This window comes from Pseudophryne corroboree, chromosome 2 (assembly GCF_028390025.1).
Source record: "Pseudophryne corroboree isolate aPseCor3 chromosome 2, aPseCor3.hap2, whole genome shotgun sequence".
Lineage (NCBI taxonomy): Eukaryota > Metazoa > Chordata > Amphibia > Anura > Myobatrachidae > Pseudophryne > Pseudophryne corroboree.
Genome location: NC_086445.1, coordinates 270,501,629 through 270,513,730, shown reverse-complemented (window position 1 = coordinate 270,513,730; position 12,102 = coordinate 270,501,629).

The following is a 12,102-nucleotide window of genomic DNA, read 5'->3' as shown; positions in this document are numbered from 1 at the left end:
ATAGGTTGGTTGATGTGAAAAGCCAACACAACTTTCGGAAGAAATTGCTGACGCGTCCTGAGCTCAGCTCTATCTTCATGAAAAATCAAGTAAGGGCTTTTGCAGGACAATGCCCCCAATTCTGAAACATGTCTAGCAGATGCCAAAGCCAACGGTGTGACCACCTTCCAAGTAAGAAACTTGACCTCAACCTCCTGTAAAGGCTCGAACCAATCCAATTGCAGGAACTGCAGCACCACGTTAAGATCCCAAGGTGCCGTAGGATGCACAAAGGGAGGTTGGATGTGCAGAACCCCTTTCAAGAAAGTCTGAACCTCAGGGATGGCAGCCAATTGTTTCTGGAAGAAAATGAACAAGGCCAAAATCTGGATTTTAATGGAGCCCAGGCGCAGGCCCACATCCACTCCTGCTTGCAAGAAGAGGAGAAACCGTCCACGTTGAAACTCCACCGTAGGAAACTTCTTGGATTTACACCAAGACACATACCTTTTCCAAATCCGATGGTAATGTTTTGACGTTACTCCTTTCCTAGCCTGTATCAGGGTAGGAATAACTTTGTTCGGAATGCCCTTCCGATATAAGATCTGGCGTTCAACCTCCATGCCGTCAAACGTAGCCGTGGTAATTCTTGATAAGTGAACGGCCCCTGTTGCAGAAGGTCCTCATGAAGAGGAAGAGGCCTCGGATCTTCCAGCAGTAACGCCAGAAGATCTGCGTACCAAGCCCTTCTTGGCCAGTCCGGAGCAATGAGGATCACCTGAACTTTTGTTCTTTTGATCAGTTTGAGAATCCTTGGGATGAGTGGAAGTGGAGGTAACACATACACTGACTTGAACACCCACGGAGTTACCAGGGCGTCCACTGCCACTGCCTGTGGATCCCTCGATCTGGAACAGTACCTCCAATGCTTCTTGTTTAGGCGTGAGGCGTGTCTATTTGAGGTACGCCCCAAAGACTTGTCACCTCTGTGAATACCTCTGGGTGGAGGCCCCACTCTCCCGGATGGAGATCGTGTCTGCTGAGGAAGTCCGCTTCCCAGTTGTCCGCTTCTGGAATGAATATTGTTGACAGCGCCACCGCATGCTTTTCCGCCCACAGGATGATTCTTGTTACCTCTGACATTGCAGCTCTGCTCTTCGTTCCGCCCAGTCGGTTTATGTAGGCCACTGTCATTACAGTGTCCAACTGAACCTGAATGGCCTGATCTTTCAGAAGATGTGCCACTTGTAGAAGACCATTGTACATGGCCCTTCGTTCCAGAATGTTTATTGGAAGGATGGATTCCAAACTTGACCACCTTCCTTGGAAGTTTTCCCCTTGGGTGACTGCTCCCCAACCTCTGAGACTTGCCAATTCTGAATCCCGAACCTGCAGCCCTCTAGTAGGTGAGAGGTTTGCAGCCACCAGAGGAGCGAAATCCTGTTCTTTCGGTGACAGACGTATCCGCTGGTGCATATGAGGATGAGATCCTGACCATTTTTCCAGGAGATCCAGTTGAAAGGACCGTGCATGAAATCTTCCGTACTGTAGAGCCTCATAGGAGGCATCCATCTTCCACAGAAGGCGAATGCACTGATGAACCGATACCCGGGCTGACTTCAAGACATCCCGGTCCATTGCTTTGTATCACCAATGCCTTCTCTTCTGGCAGAAACACCCTTTGAACCTCCGTGTTGAGGATCATCCCCAGGAAGGAGAATCTCCTTGTCAGCTCCAAATGCGACTTTGGAAGGTTCAGGATCCATCCATGATCCTGGAGCAGTTGAGTTGTGAGAACAATGCCCTGTAACAACCTTTCCCTGGAAGATGTTTTTATCAGTAGATCGTCCAGGTATGGAATTATGTTCACTCCTTGCTTGTGGAGGAGTAGCATCATTTCTGCCATTACTTTGGTGAACACTCTCGTTGCCGTGGAGAGGCCAAATGGCAGTGCCTGGAACTGATAGTGTCAGTCCACCAGCACAAATCTTAGATAAGCCTGGTGAGGTGACCAGATCGGAATGTGAAGGTATGCATCCTTGATATCCAGGGATACCAGGAATTCCCCCTCCTCCAGACCTGAGATCACCGCTCTCAGAGATTCCATCTTCAACCTGAATTTCCTCAAATAGGGGTTTAAAGATTTTAAGTTCAATATTGGCCTGACCGAACCGTCCGGTTTCGGTACCACAAATAGGTTGGAGTAGTAACCCATGTTTTCCAGATGATGTGGAACTGGAACAGTGACATTTGCCTTTTCCAATTTTTGAATGGCTTCCTGTAGCATAGCCCTTTCTGTCAGCAAAGCTGGTAAGCCTGATTTGAAAAATCTGTGAGGTGGGAGATCTTAAAACTCCAGTCTGTACCCCTGGGACACAATATCTTGCACACAGGGGTCCAGGCCTGATGACGCCCAGACGTGACTGAAATTTCGTAGTCGTGCTCCCACCTGCCTGATCTCCAGGCTGGGAGGTCCACCGCCATGCTGAGGATTTTGAGGAAGCAGGACCAGGCTTTTGTTCTTGGGAACCTGTTGGAGCAGGTTTTCTGGATTTCTCTCGACCACCTGAAGAAAGTGGAAGGAGGCTTGGACTTTTTAACCTTTGCGGTCCGAAAGGACTGCATTGTAGACATAGGAAAAGATTTTCTCGTTGACGGAGTGGCTGAGGGAAGAAAGGTTGACTTACCCGCGTTGACGTGGCAATCCATGCATTCAATGCCCCCCCCAAACAGAGCCTGACCTGTGAAGGGTAGGTTCCCCACACTTTTCTTGTATTCCGCATCCGCAGACCATTAGCATAGCTAGAGTCCCCTGCATGCCGAGACAGCCATGGAAGACGTCCTTGCATTCAGATGACCAAGGTCCTTCATGGCATCCACCATGAAACCTGCAGAATCCTGTATGTGATGTAAAAACATTTCAATGTCACTTCTATCCAGAGTATCTAAGTCCTCGGATGGTGTTGCTGGGGTCACCTGGGCAGTGTTTCTGGTGTCTCCGGTCCCGGTGTCTGGCGCTGTGCTCCATGGTATTGATGCTGGTGCACCTGGAGCTTCTGCAGAGGAGGGCATGCGGGGAGAGAGTTTTCACCCTGGAAGGCAGAGGGGAGCTGCGGAGGTGCTGAGGGGAGCATCGGTGGGCGCACCTCCTGAGGCTGCTGGCGGCACTAAGGGGGAGAAATCCTATCACCGCAGCTGGCGGAGAGGAGAGCATCAGAGCCGTGGAGGGTCTAGGCATTGGGAGGTAAGGCAGAGCTGGCAACAATATTCACAGCTCAGTCAGCACCCCAGCAGGTTGAGGAAGCAGAAAAGGGGTAAGAGAGCTGGTCTTCTGGCAAGATTGAGGCATCAGCCCTTTAACTCTCCTATGCTCAGTATATTTTTAGCAAACGTGAGATATCTCACTAACAAGCTGGATGAGGTTAGGCTGAAAATTGCCTGCAACAGGACATTAGCTAATTGTTGATATTCACTGAGACTTGGCTAGGGGTCAGTGATCTGGATTGTCCTTTTGAATTGCCTGATAGGACTTTGTTTAGATTCGACAGGACTTCTGTGTCATGCCGCCGTCACGGCCGCCGTACTTGCCTCTCCGGGGGTGCTGGCTCTCCGGACGGCCGTCCTCTCTGGCGGTCTCCGGCACCCGGCACTCCGTCCGGCGCTCGTAGTGCGGACGTCGCGGGTGGGCCCGGCGTCCACTTGGGGACGGGTGACGTCATCGGCGCTTCCCCAATCAGGTGCTGGCGGGAAGTACAAATTCAGACGCCGGGCAGAGCTCCGGCGCCTGAGTATCATTGTTACTGCTGCTGTAGTTGTGATCTCCAGAGCTCCCGTATCCTTGTGGCGTCAGCGCTTCCAGACGAACCTCCGTGCCTCCAAGCACCTCCGTGCCTCCAGCACCTCCGTGCCTCCAAGCACCTCCGTGCCTCCAGCACCTCTGTGCCTCCGAGCACCTCCGTGCCTCCAGCACCTCCATGCCTCCAAGCACCTCCGTGCCTGCAGCACCTCCGTGCCTCCAAGCACCTCCGTGCCTCCAGCACCTCCGTGCCTCCAAGCAGCTCCATGCCTCCAGCACCTCCGTGCCTCCAAACACCTCCGTGCCTCCAGCACCTCCGTGCCTCCAAGCACCTCCGTGCCTCCAGCACCTCTGTGCCTCCAAGCACCTCAGTGCCTCCACCACCTCCGTGCCTCCGGCGCCTGAGTATCATCGTTACTGCTGCTGTAGTTGTGATCTCCAGAACTCCCGTATCCCTGTGGCGTCAGCGCTTCCAGACGAACCTCCGTGCCTCCAAGCACCTCCGTGCCTCCAGCACCTCCGTGCCTCAAAGCACCTCCGTGCCTCCAGCACCTCTGTGCCTCCAAGCACCTCTGTGCCTCCAAGCACCTCCGTGCCTCCAGCACCTCCGTGCCTCCAAGCACCTCCGTGCCTCCAGCACCTCCGTGCCTCCAAGCAGCTCCGTGCCTCCAGCACCTCTGTGCCTCCAGCACCTCCGTGCCTCCAAGCACCTCCGTGCCTCCAGCACCTCCGTGCCTCCAAGCACCTCCGTGCCTCCAGCACCTCAGTGCCTCCAAGCACCTCGGTGCCTCCAGCACCTCAGTGCCTCCAAGCACCTCCGTGCCTCCAGCACCTCCGTGCCTCCATGCCTCCAAGCACCTTAGCGTCTCCAAGCGCTTCAGCGCCTTCAAGCACCTCAATGCCTCTAGCACCTCAATGCCTCTAGCACCTCAGTGCCTCTAGCACCTCAGCATTGCTCTCAGTGAGCTTATGGTATTCTTCACCAATTCATCAGCACCTTTGCAAGTCTTGTCTTTCAGGAGACCTTCAAGCGTCCACCCGTGCCTTCTGCCTACCGTCCTAATCCTGCATGAGGAAAACCTACATTCGGCCATCTCTACTGCGACCCAGTGGCGGTTCCTCTTCCCGGTCACCGGAAGAAACCCCGAGTCCACAACACTTCCAAACCAGGTCAGTGATAGTATACTCAGGTCACATGGACCCGGGGAATCGGAACACAGAGTTGAGCGCCATCCAAAGTTTGGCTTCCCGAGTTCAGACTCAGGAGGCGACACAGGGCCAGGTGATGCAATATCTCCAGGAATTGTCCGGCCGATTGGATCAAATTCAAGCATCTTTAGCTTCCGTAATTCCGGTTTCAGTTCCCGTAACTGCTCCAGTTGCCGTTTCTAGTAACGCCCAACCTCCGGCCGGTACCAGGTCACGCCTTCAGCTTCCTACTCCTTCCCGCTATAATGGGAATCCAAAGAATTGCCGTGGTTTTCTAAACCAGTGCGAGGTGCACTTCGAGTTTCTCTCTCATAATTTCCCTACGGATCGGTCTAAGGTAGCGTATATCATTTCCCTGTTTGAAGGGTCAGCGTTGGATTGGATGTCTCCGTTATGGGAACGATCTGATCCCGTGGTTTCCAACTACACCAACTTCATTATGTCCTTTCGAAGAATCTTCGACGAGCCCGGCAGGATGACCACTGCTTCTTCTGACTTGCTCCGTGTTCGTCAGGGCTCCCGCTCCGTGGGTCAGTACGTGGTTCATTTCCAGACCATTGCCTCTGAACTTCGCTGGAATAATGACGCCCTGAGGGCTGCCTTCTGGAACGGTCTCTCCGACCGGCTGAAAGATGAGTTGGTCACTAGGGATCTGCCGGATCCATTAGAAGAGTTGATCTCCCTTTGCGTCAAGGTGGATCTTCGGATGCAGGAGCGTGGAGGAAAACGTAGTCGTTCAGATCGTTCCAGGTTCCGGCATCCTCCTCCTAGGCCGGCGGCTGTGCCCACCTCGGACGAACCCATGCAAATTAACCGGTCCCGACTGTCTCCGGAGGAACGACAGCGTCGTTGTGAGGGTAAACTTTGCCTTTACTGTGGAGCCGCAGATCATTTCCTCAAGTTTTGTAAATCTCGTCCGGGAAACGGGCAGGCCTAGCTTGTTCTGGAGGAGTCAAGTTGGGGGTCACGACTAAATCTTCTCCGATTTTGGATTGTTTGCTTCCTGTGTCTTTAATCACCAAGTCAGTCTCCAAGTCTTGTGAGGCCCTGTTGGATTCCGGAGCTGCGGGGAACTTTGTTTCTTCTTCCTGTGTCCAAAGCATGGATTTAAAGGTACGGCCTATCGATCGGCCTATTTCGCTGACGGCTATCAATGGTACTAGAATTTCCAAGGGTCTCATAACCTGGCGCACAGAGCCAGTTAAGCTGCAGGTCGGGGCTCTACATCAAGAATGTCTGGAATTCTTGGTGATTCCGGAAATGCATCATGATCTGGTCCTCAGAATGCCTTGGCTCAAAATTCATAATCCCCACATTGACTGGAAGTCCTCTCAAATTCTGTCTTGGAGTTCTTTTTGTCATGCTAACTGTCTCACTCCCGTTCGTCCGCTCCGTGTCTCTTCTAAGTCGGATGAAGAGCATATTCCGGAGGCGTATCAGGGGTTCAAGGATGTGTTTTCGGAACAGGCGGCTGACCAGTTACCACCTCATAGGCCTTGGGACTGCCCTATTGACCTTATCCCAGGGAAGATGCCGCCCCGTGGCCGCACATATCCTTTGTCACTTCCCGAGACGCAAGCTATGTCGGACTATATTAAGTCCAATCTGCTCAAGGGATTCATTCGCCCCTCTTCCTCCCCTGCTGGAGCGGGCTTCTTTTTCGTGAAGAAGGACGGGGGGTTGAGACCATGTATCGACTACCGCGGCTTAAACGATATCACCATCAAGAATAAATACCCCTTGCCACTAATCACAGAGTTATTTTATAAGGTTCGTGGCGCCCGCGTTTTCTCCAAGCTCGATTTGAGGGGAGCTTATAATCTAATACGCATCCGAGAAGGGGATGAATGGAAGACCGCCTTCAATACCCGGGATGGGCATTACGAATACCTGGTGATGCCGTTTGGCCTTAGTAACGCTCCTGCCGTCTTCTAGGGATTCGTCAACGAAATCTTCCGAGACATGTTATATCGAAGTGTTGTGGTATATTTAGACGACATACTGATTTTTTCCAAAGATCTTGTTGAACACAGGACTCAGGTCAAAGAGGTGCTCCACCGTTTACGAAAGAATCGTCTCTATGCTAAGTTCTCCAAGTGTACCTTCGAAGTGACATCGGTTCCATTCCTCGGTTATATCATCTCGGGGATGGAGCTTCACATGGATCCGGAGAAGCTCTCTGCCATTCGTGACTGGACTCAGCCTCTCTCTTTGAAAGCAATACAAAGATTCCTGGGCTTTGCGAATTACTACAGGAAATTCGTTAGGGGTTTCTCCACCATTGTTGCGCCCATTACTGCCTTGACGAGAAAGGGCTCTAACCCGAGTTTGTGGCCTCCCGAAGCCATTGAGGCTTTTTCCCACTTGAAATCAGCTTTCATGTCCGCTCCAGTACTCCAACAACCAAATTTCGAAGAACCTTTCTTCCTAGAAGTTGACGCATCTTCCGTCGGAGTTGGGGCCGTTCTCTCTCAGTACTCCTCAGACAAGAAATTACATCCGTGTGGCTTCCACTCTCGTAAATTCTCTCCGGCCGAACGAAATTACACTATTGGAGACCAGGAACTTTTGGCAATTAAATCTGCCTTGGAAGAGTGGAGATATCTCTTAGAAGGGGCCAAACATGTGATTACCATTTACACTGATCACAAAAATGTGTTGTATATCAAAACCGCACAATGCTTGAATCCTCGCCAAGCTAGATGGGCACTCTACTTCACTCGATTTTCTTTTGTTACCAAGTAACGGGCCGGGACTTTCAATACTAAAGCGGATGCGCTGTCCCGTTTACAAACTTCCACAGACGAAGATGATTCTTTCGAGCGGAGTTTAATTCTAAATCCAATTTCTGTCTCCGCTGCCTCAACTACTCCAGCTCCTCCCTCTGGAAGAATGTCCGTACCAGCTAAATTCCGGCCGAGAATACTACAGTGGGCCCATATCTCCAAGTTTTCCGGTCATCCCGGCGCCCAGAAGATGTACAAGTTTCTGCAAAGATCTTACTGGTGGGACACCATGAGGAAGGATGTACAGGATTACGTTAATTCTTGTCCACAGTGTACACAACATAAATCTCCTCGCCTGCCTCCTGCTGGGTTGCTTCATCCTCTGCCCATTCCTATGAAACCCTGGACTCACATTTCCATGGACTTCATCACTGACTTGCCCTGTTCCAAAGGTTACAACACCGTCTGGGTGATCGTCGACCGTTTTTCGAAGATGGCGCACTTCGTTCCATTGACTGGTCTGCCGACAGCTCCTAAACTAGCTCTATTATTCATCAGAGAACATTTTCGATTGCATGGGTTGCCTCAGGAAATAGTCTCTGATCGAGGGGTACAGTTCACCGCAAGGTTTTGGAAAGCTCTCTGCTCGGCCTTGCAGATTAAACTTAAGTTTTCGTCCGCTTATCATCCCCAAACGAATGGACAAACGGAACGAGTCAATCAAGATCTAGAGACTTTCCTCCGCCTTTATCTCTCCCCTTCACAGGACAACTGGGTGGAGTTGTTACCTTGGGCGGAGTTTGCCCATAACCATTCATTTTATTCTTCCACTGGTGAGTCTCCGTTCTTCGTCAACTATGGGTTCCACCCACGAGTTCCGGAATTACCAAGTCTTCCGACAGAAGAGGTTCCCGCTGTAACGTCCACTCTACTACACTTCAGACAAATTTGGAGTAAGATTCATGCTAGTCTTAAAAAGGTTTCAGTCCGATACAAGTTCTTCACAGATTAGAAACGGCGAGCAGCTCCTCAATACAAGGTTGGTGATAGGGTATGGCTGTCCACACGTAATCTCCGTTTGAAGGTGCCCACTATGAAGTTTGCTCCAAGATTCATCGGTCCTTACCCTGTGCTACAAGTCCTGAATCCCGTGGTCTGTAAGTTGGGTTTACCTTCTCACCTACGTATACCAAATGCCTTCCATGTTTCTCTTCTTCGTCCTTTCGTCCTTAATCATTTTCATTCAAAGTCCTCTAGCCCCACCTCAGTGGAAACTGAAACAGGAACAGACTTCGAGATCAAAACTATTCTGGACTCTCGTTACCTTCACAAGAATCTGCAATATCTGGTGGAATGGAAAGGGTATGGTCCTGAGGAGAGAAGTTGGATAAAGGCTTCTGAGGTCTCGGCTCCTCGACTAATCCGGATTTTCCATTCTAGACACTCTACGAAACCAGGAAAGTGACCAGGGGCCACCCCTAGAGGAGGGGGTACTGTCATGCCACCGTCGCGGCCGCCGTACTTGCCTCTCCGGGGGTGCTGGCTCTCCGGGCGGCCATCCTCTATGGTGGTCTCCGGCACCCGGCGCTCCGTCCGGCGCTCGTAGTGTGGACGTTGCGGGTGCGCCCGGCGTCCACTGGGGGACGGGTGACGTCATCGGCGCTTCCCCAATCAGGTGCTGGCGGGAAGTACAAATCATCGTTACTGCTGCTGTAGTTGTGATCTCCAGAGCTCCCGTATCCCTGTGGCGTCAGCGCTTCCAGACGAACCTCCATGCCTCCAAGCACCTCCGTGCCTCCAGCACCTCCGTGCCTCCAAGCACCTCCGTGCCTCCAGCACCTCTGTGCCTCCAAGCACCTCCGTGCCTCCAGCACCTCCGTGCCTCCAAGCACCTCCGTGCCTCCAGCACCTCCGTGCCTCCAAGCACCTCCGTGCCTCCAAGCACCTCCGTGCCTCCAAGCACCTCCGTGCCTCCAAGCACCTCCGTGCCTCCAGCACCTCCGTGCCTCCAAGCACCTCCGTGCCTCCAGCACCTCCGTGCCTCCAGCACCTCCGTGCCTCCAAGCACCTCCGTGCCTCCAGCACCTCCGTGCCTCCAAGCACCTCCGTGCCTCCAAGCACCTCCGTGCCTCCAAGCACCTCAGCGTCTCCAAGCGCTTCAGCGCCTTCAAGCACCTCAATGCCTCTAGCACCTCAATGCCTCTAGCACCTCAATGCCTCTAGCACCTCAGTGCCTCTAGCACCTCAGCATCGCTCTCAGTGAGCTTATGGTATTCTTCACCAATTCATCAGCACCTTTGCAAGTCTTGTCTTTCAGGAGACCTTCAAGCGTCCACCCGTGCCTTCTGCCTACCGTCCTAATCCTGCATGAGGAAAACCTACATTCGGCCATCTCTACTGCGACCCAGTGGCGGTTCCTCTTCCCGGTCACCGGAAGAAACCCCGAGTCCACAACACTTCCAAACCAGGTCAGTGATATTCTGAGTCTGGAAAGAAAAAAGGCGGTGGTCTTTGCATATCTATCCATGATAAATGGTGTTCCAACGCGGATCTGATTGAGACCTTTTGTTCTGCTGATTTGGAACTTATGCTTATGCGGTGTAGACCATTTTATTTGCCACGGGAATTTTCGGAGGGTTTTGTAGCCGCAGTGTACATCCCTCCGCAAGCAAATATTGCTTTGGCATTATATATCTTGCTTATTTCTTTTTCCAAACAGCTGACTCTACACCCGGACTGTGCATTTATTGTTGCTGGAGATTTTAAACAGGCGAATTTAAGATCTGTGTTTCCTAAATTTGTACAGAATGTTTTGGTACCAACACGGGGGGCTTATACTCTCGACCATGTTTATACTAATGTTAAACATGCATACAAATGTCTTTTGTGTCCTCATGTTGGCAGTCCGATCACTCATCACTCTGGTTAATTCCCAGATATTTGTCGGTATTAGGGAGGGATCGACCAACTACTAGGGAAGTTGAGATTTGGCCAGAGGGAGCTTTACTAAGGGGGTCATTCCGAGTTGATCGCTCGCTAGCAGTTTTTAGCAGCCGTGCAAACGCTATGCCGCTGCCCACTGGGAGTGTATTTTAGCTTAGCAGAAGTGCGAACGAATGTATCGCAGAGCGCATGCAAAAATTTTTTGTGTAGTTTCAGAGTAGCTCAAAACCTACTCAGCGCTTGCGATCACTTCAGCCTATTCAGTTCCGGATTTGATGTCACACACCCGCCCAGCGTTCACCCAGCCACGCCTGCATTTTTTCTGGCACGCCTGCGTTTTACCAAACACTCCCTGAAAACAGTCAGTTGCCACCCAGAAACGCCAACTTCATGTCAATCACTCTCCGGCAACCAGTGCGACTGAAATGCATCGCTAGACCCTGTGCAAAACTACATCATTCGTTGTACATGAAGAGGGATTTGAGCAAACCTACTTGTACCTAGAAGAATTTATGCTGTTTATGCTATTTTCAAGACAAAGGCCGGTCACACCAAATATTGATTTGATTTAGATTTCTCTTCTGTTCATTCACATTACACTTTGTTAATTGATAAAAAATAGAGTATTAATACTTCTATATTTTAAAGCATTGTTACTTGCAGCATTTTTTCCACACCAGCCTAAAATGTGTGCACAGTACTATATATATATATATATATATATATATATATATGCGCTTAGCTTTATATAAGTTTGAGGCTTGGTATACTGTTTTATCAGATAGAAAGGGACAGGCATAGGGAAACAGGTTATTAACAGCATGTTTGGTACACAGTAATCAACAGGCAAGGGAGAAGGCATATTAGAAGTCTATAATCGTGTGATCTTCAGTTTGGCGGCTGTCAGGATCCCACCGCACAGTATACCGGCGCCGGCATCCCGACTCCCCCTGGAGGGAGAATAGATAGCGTGGCTTGCGTGGCGCGCCACCGTGCCCACAAGGGGCTAATTTGCGCTCGCCCAGCTGTTGGTATGCCGGCATACCCTACTACTCCCCTATAATGAATACCAAAGTCAGTACACAGAAGATCATTACAGGAATGAGGTGTGTAGTACAGTAACAATACAAAGTAACACTAGCAATCACCTAGCACTGATTACTAACTCTGGCCTTGCTTTAGATGGTAAAAGTTGAAGATCCGGGACCACAATAAATGTGTTGCCAATCTGCACATGTTTGGTTTAAATTACACAATTCCTGAGAATTTGTTTATATAAGATCTTCTTCCTCTCAGTTTGTGTGCAAGTTTGCTAATAATAAGTGAGCCGAATCATTTGTACAGTCATAGCAAGACAGCTGGAAAGGAAAAGTGCGATAGGGCATCATCATTCAGAGCATACTTTATGACAGTAGGATAGGAATTTTGGACCCTTAAGGTTGTAAATGT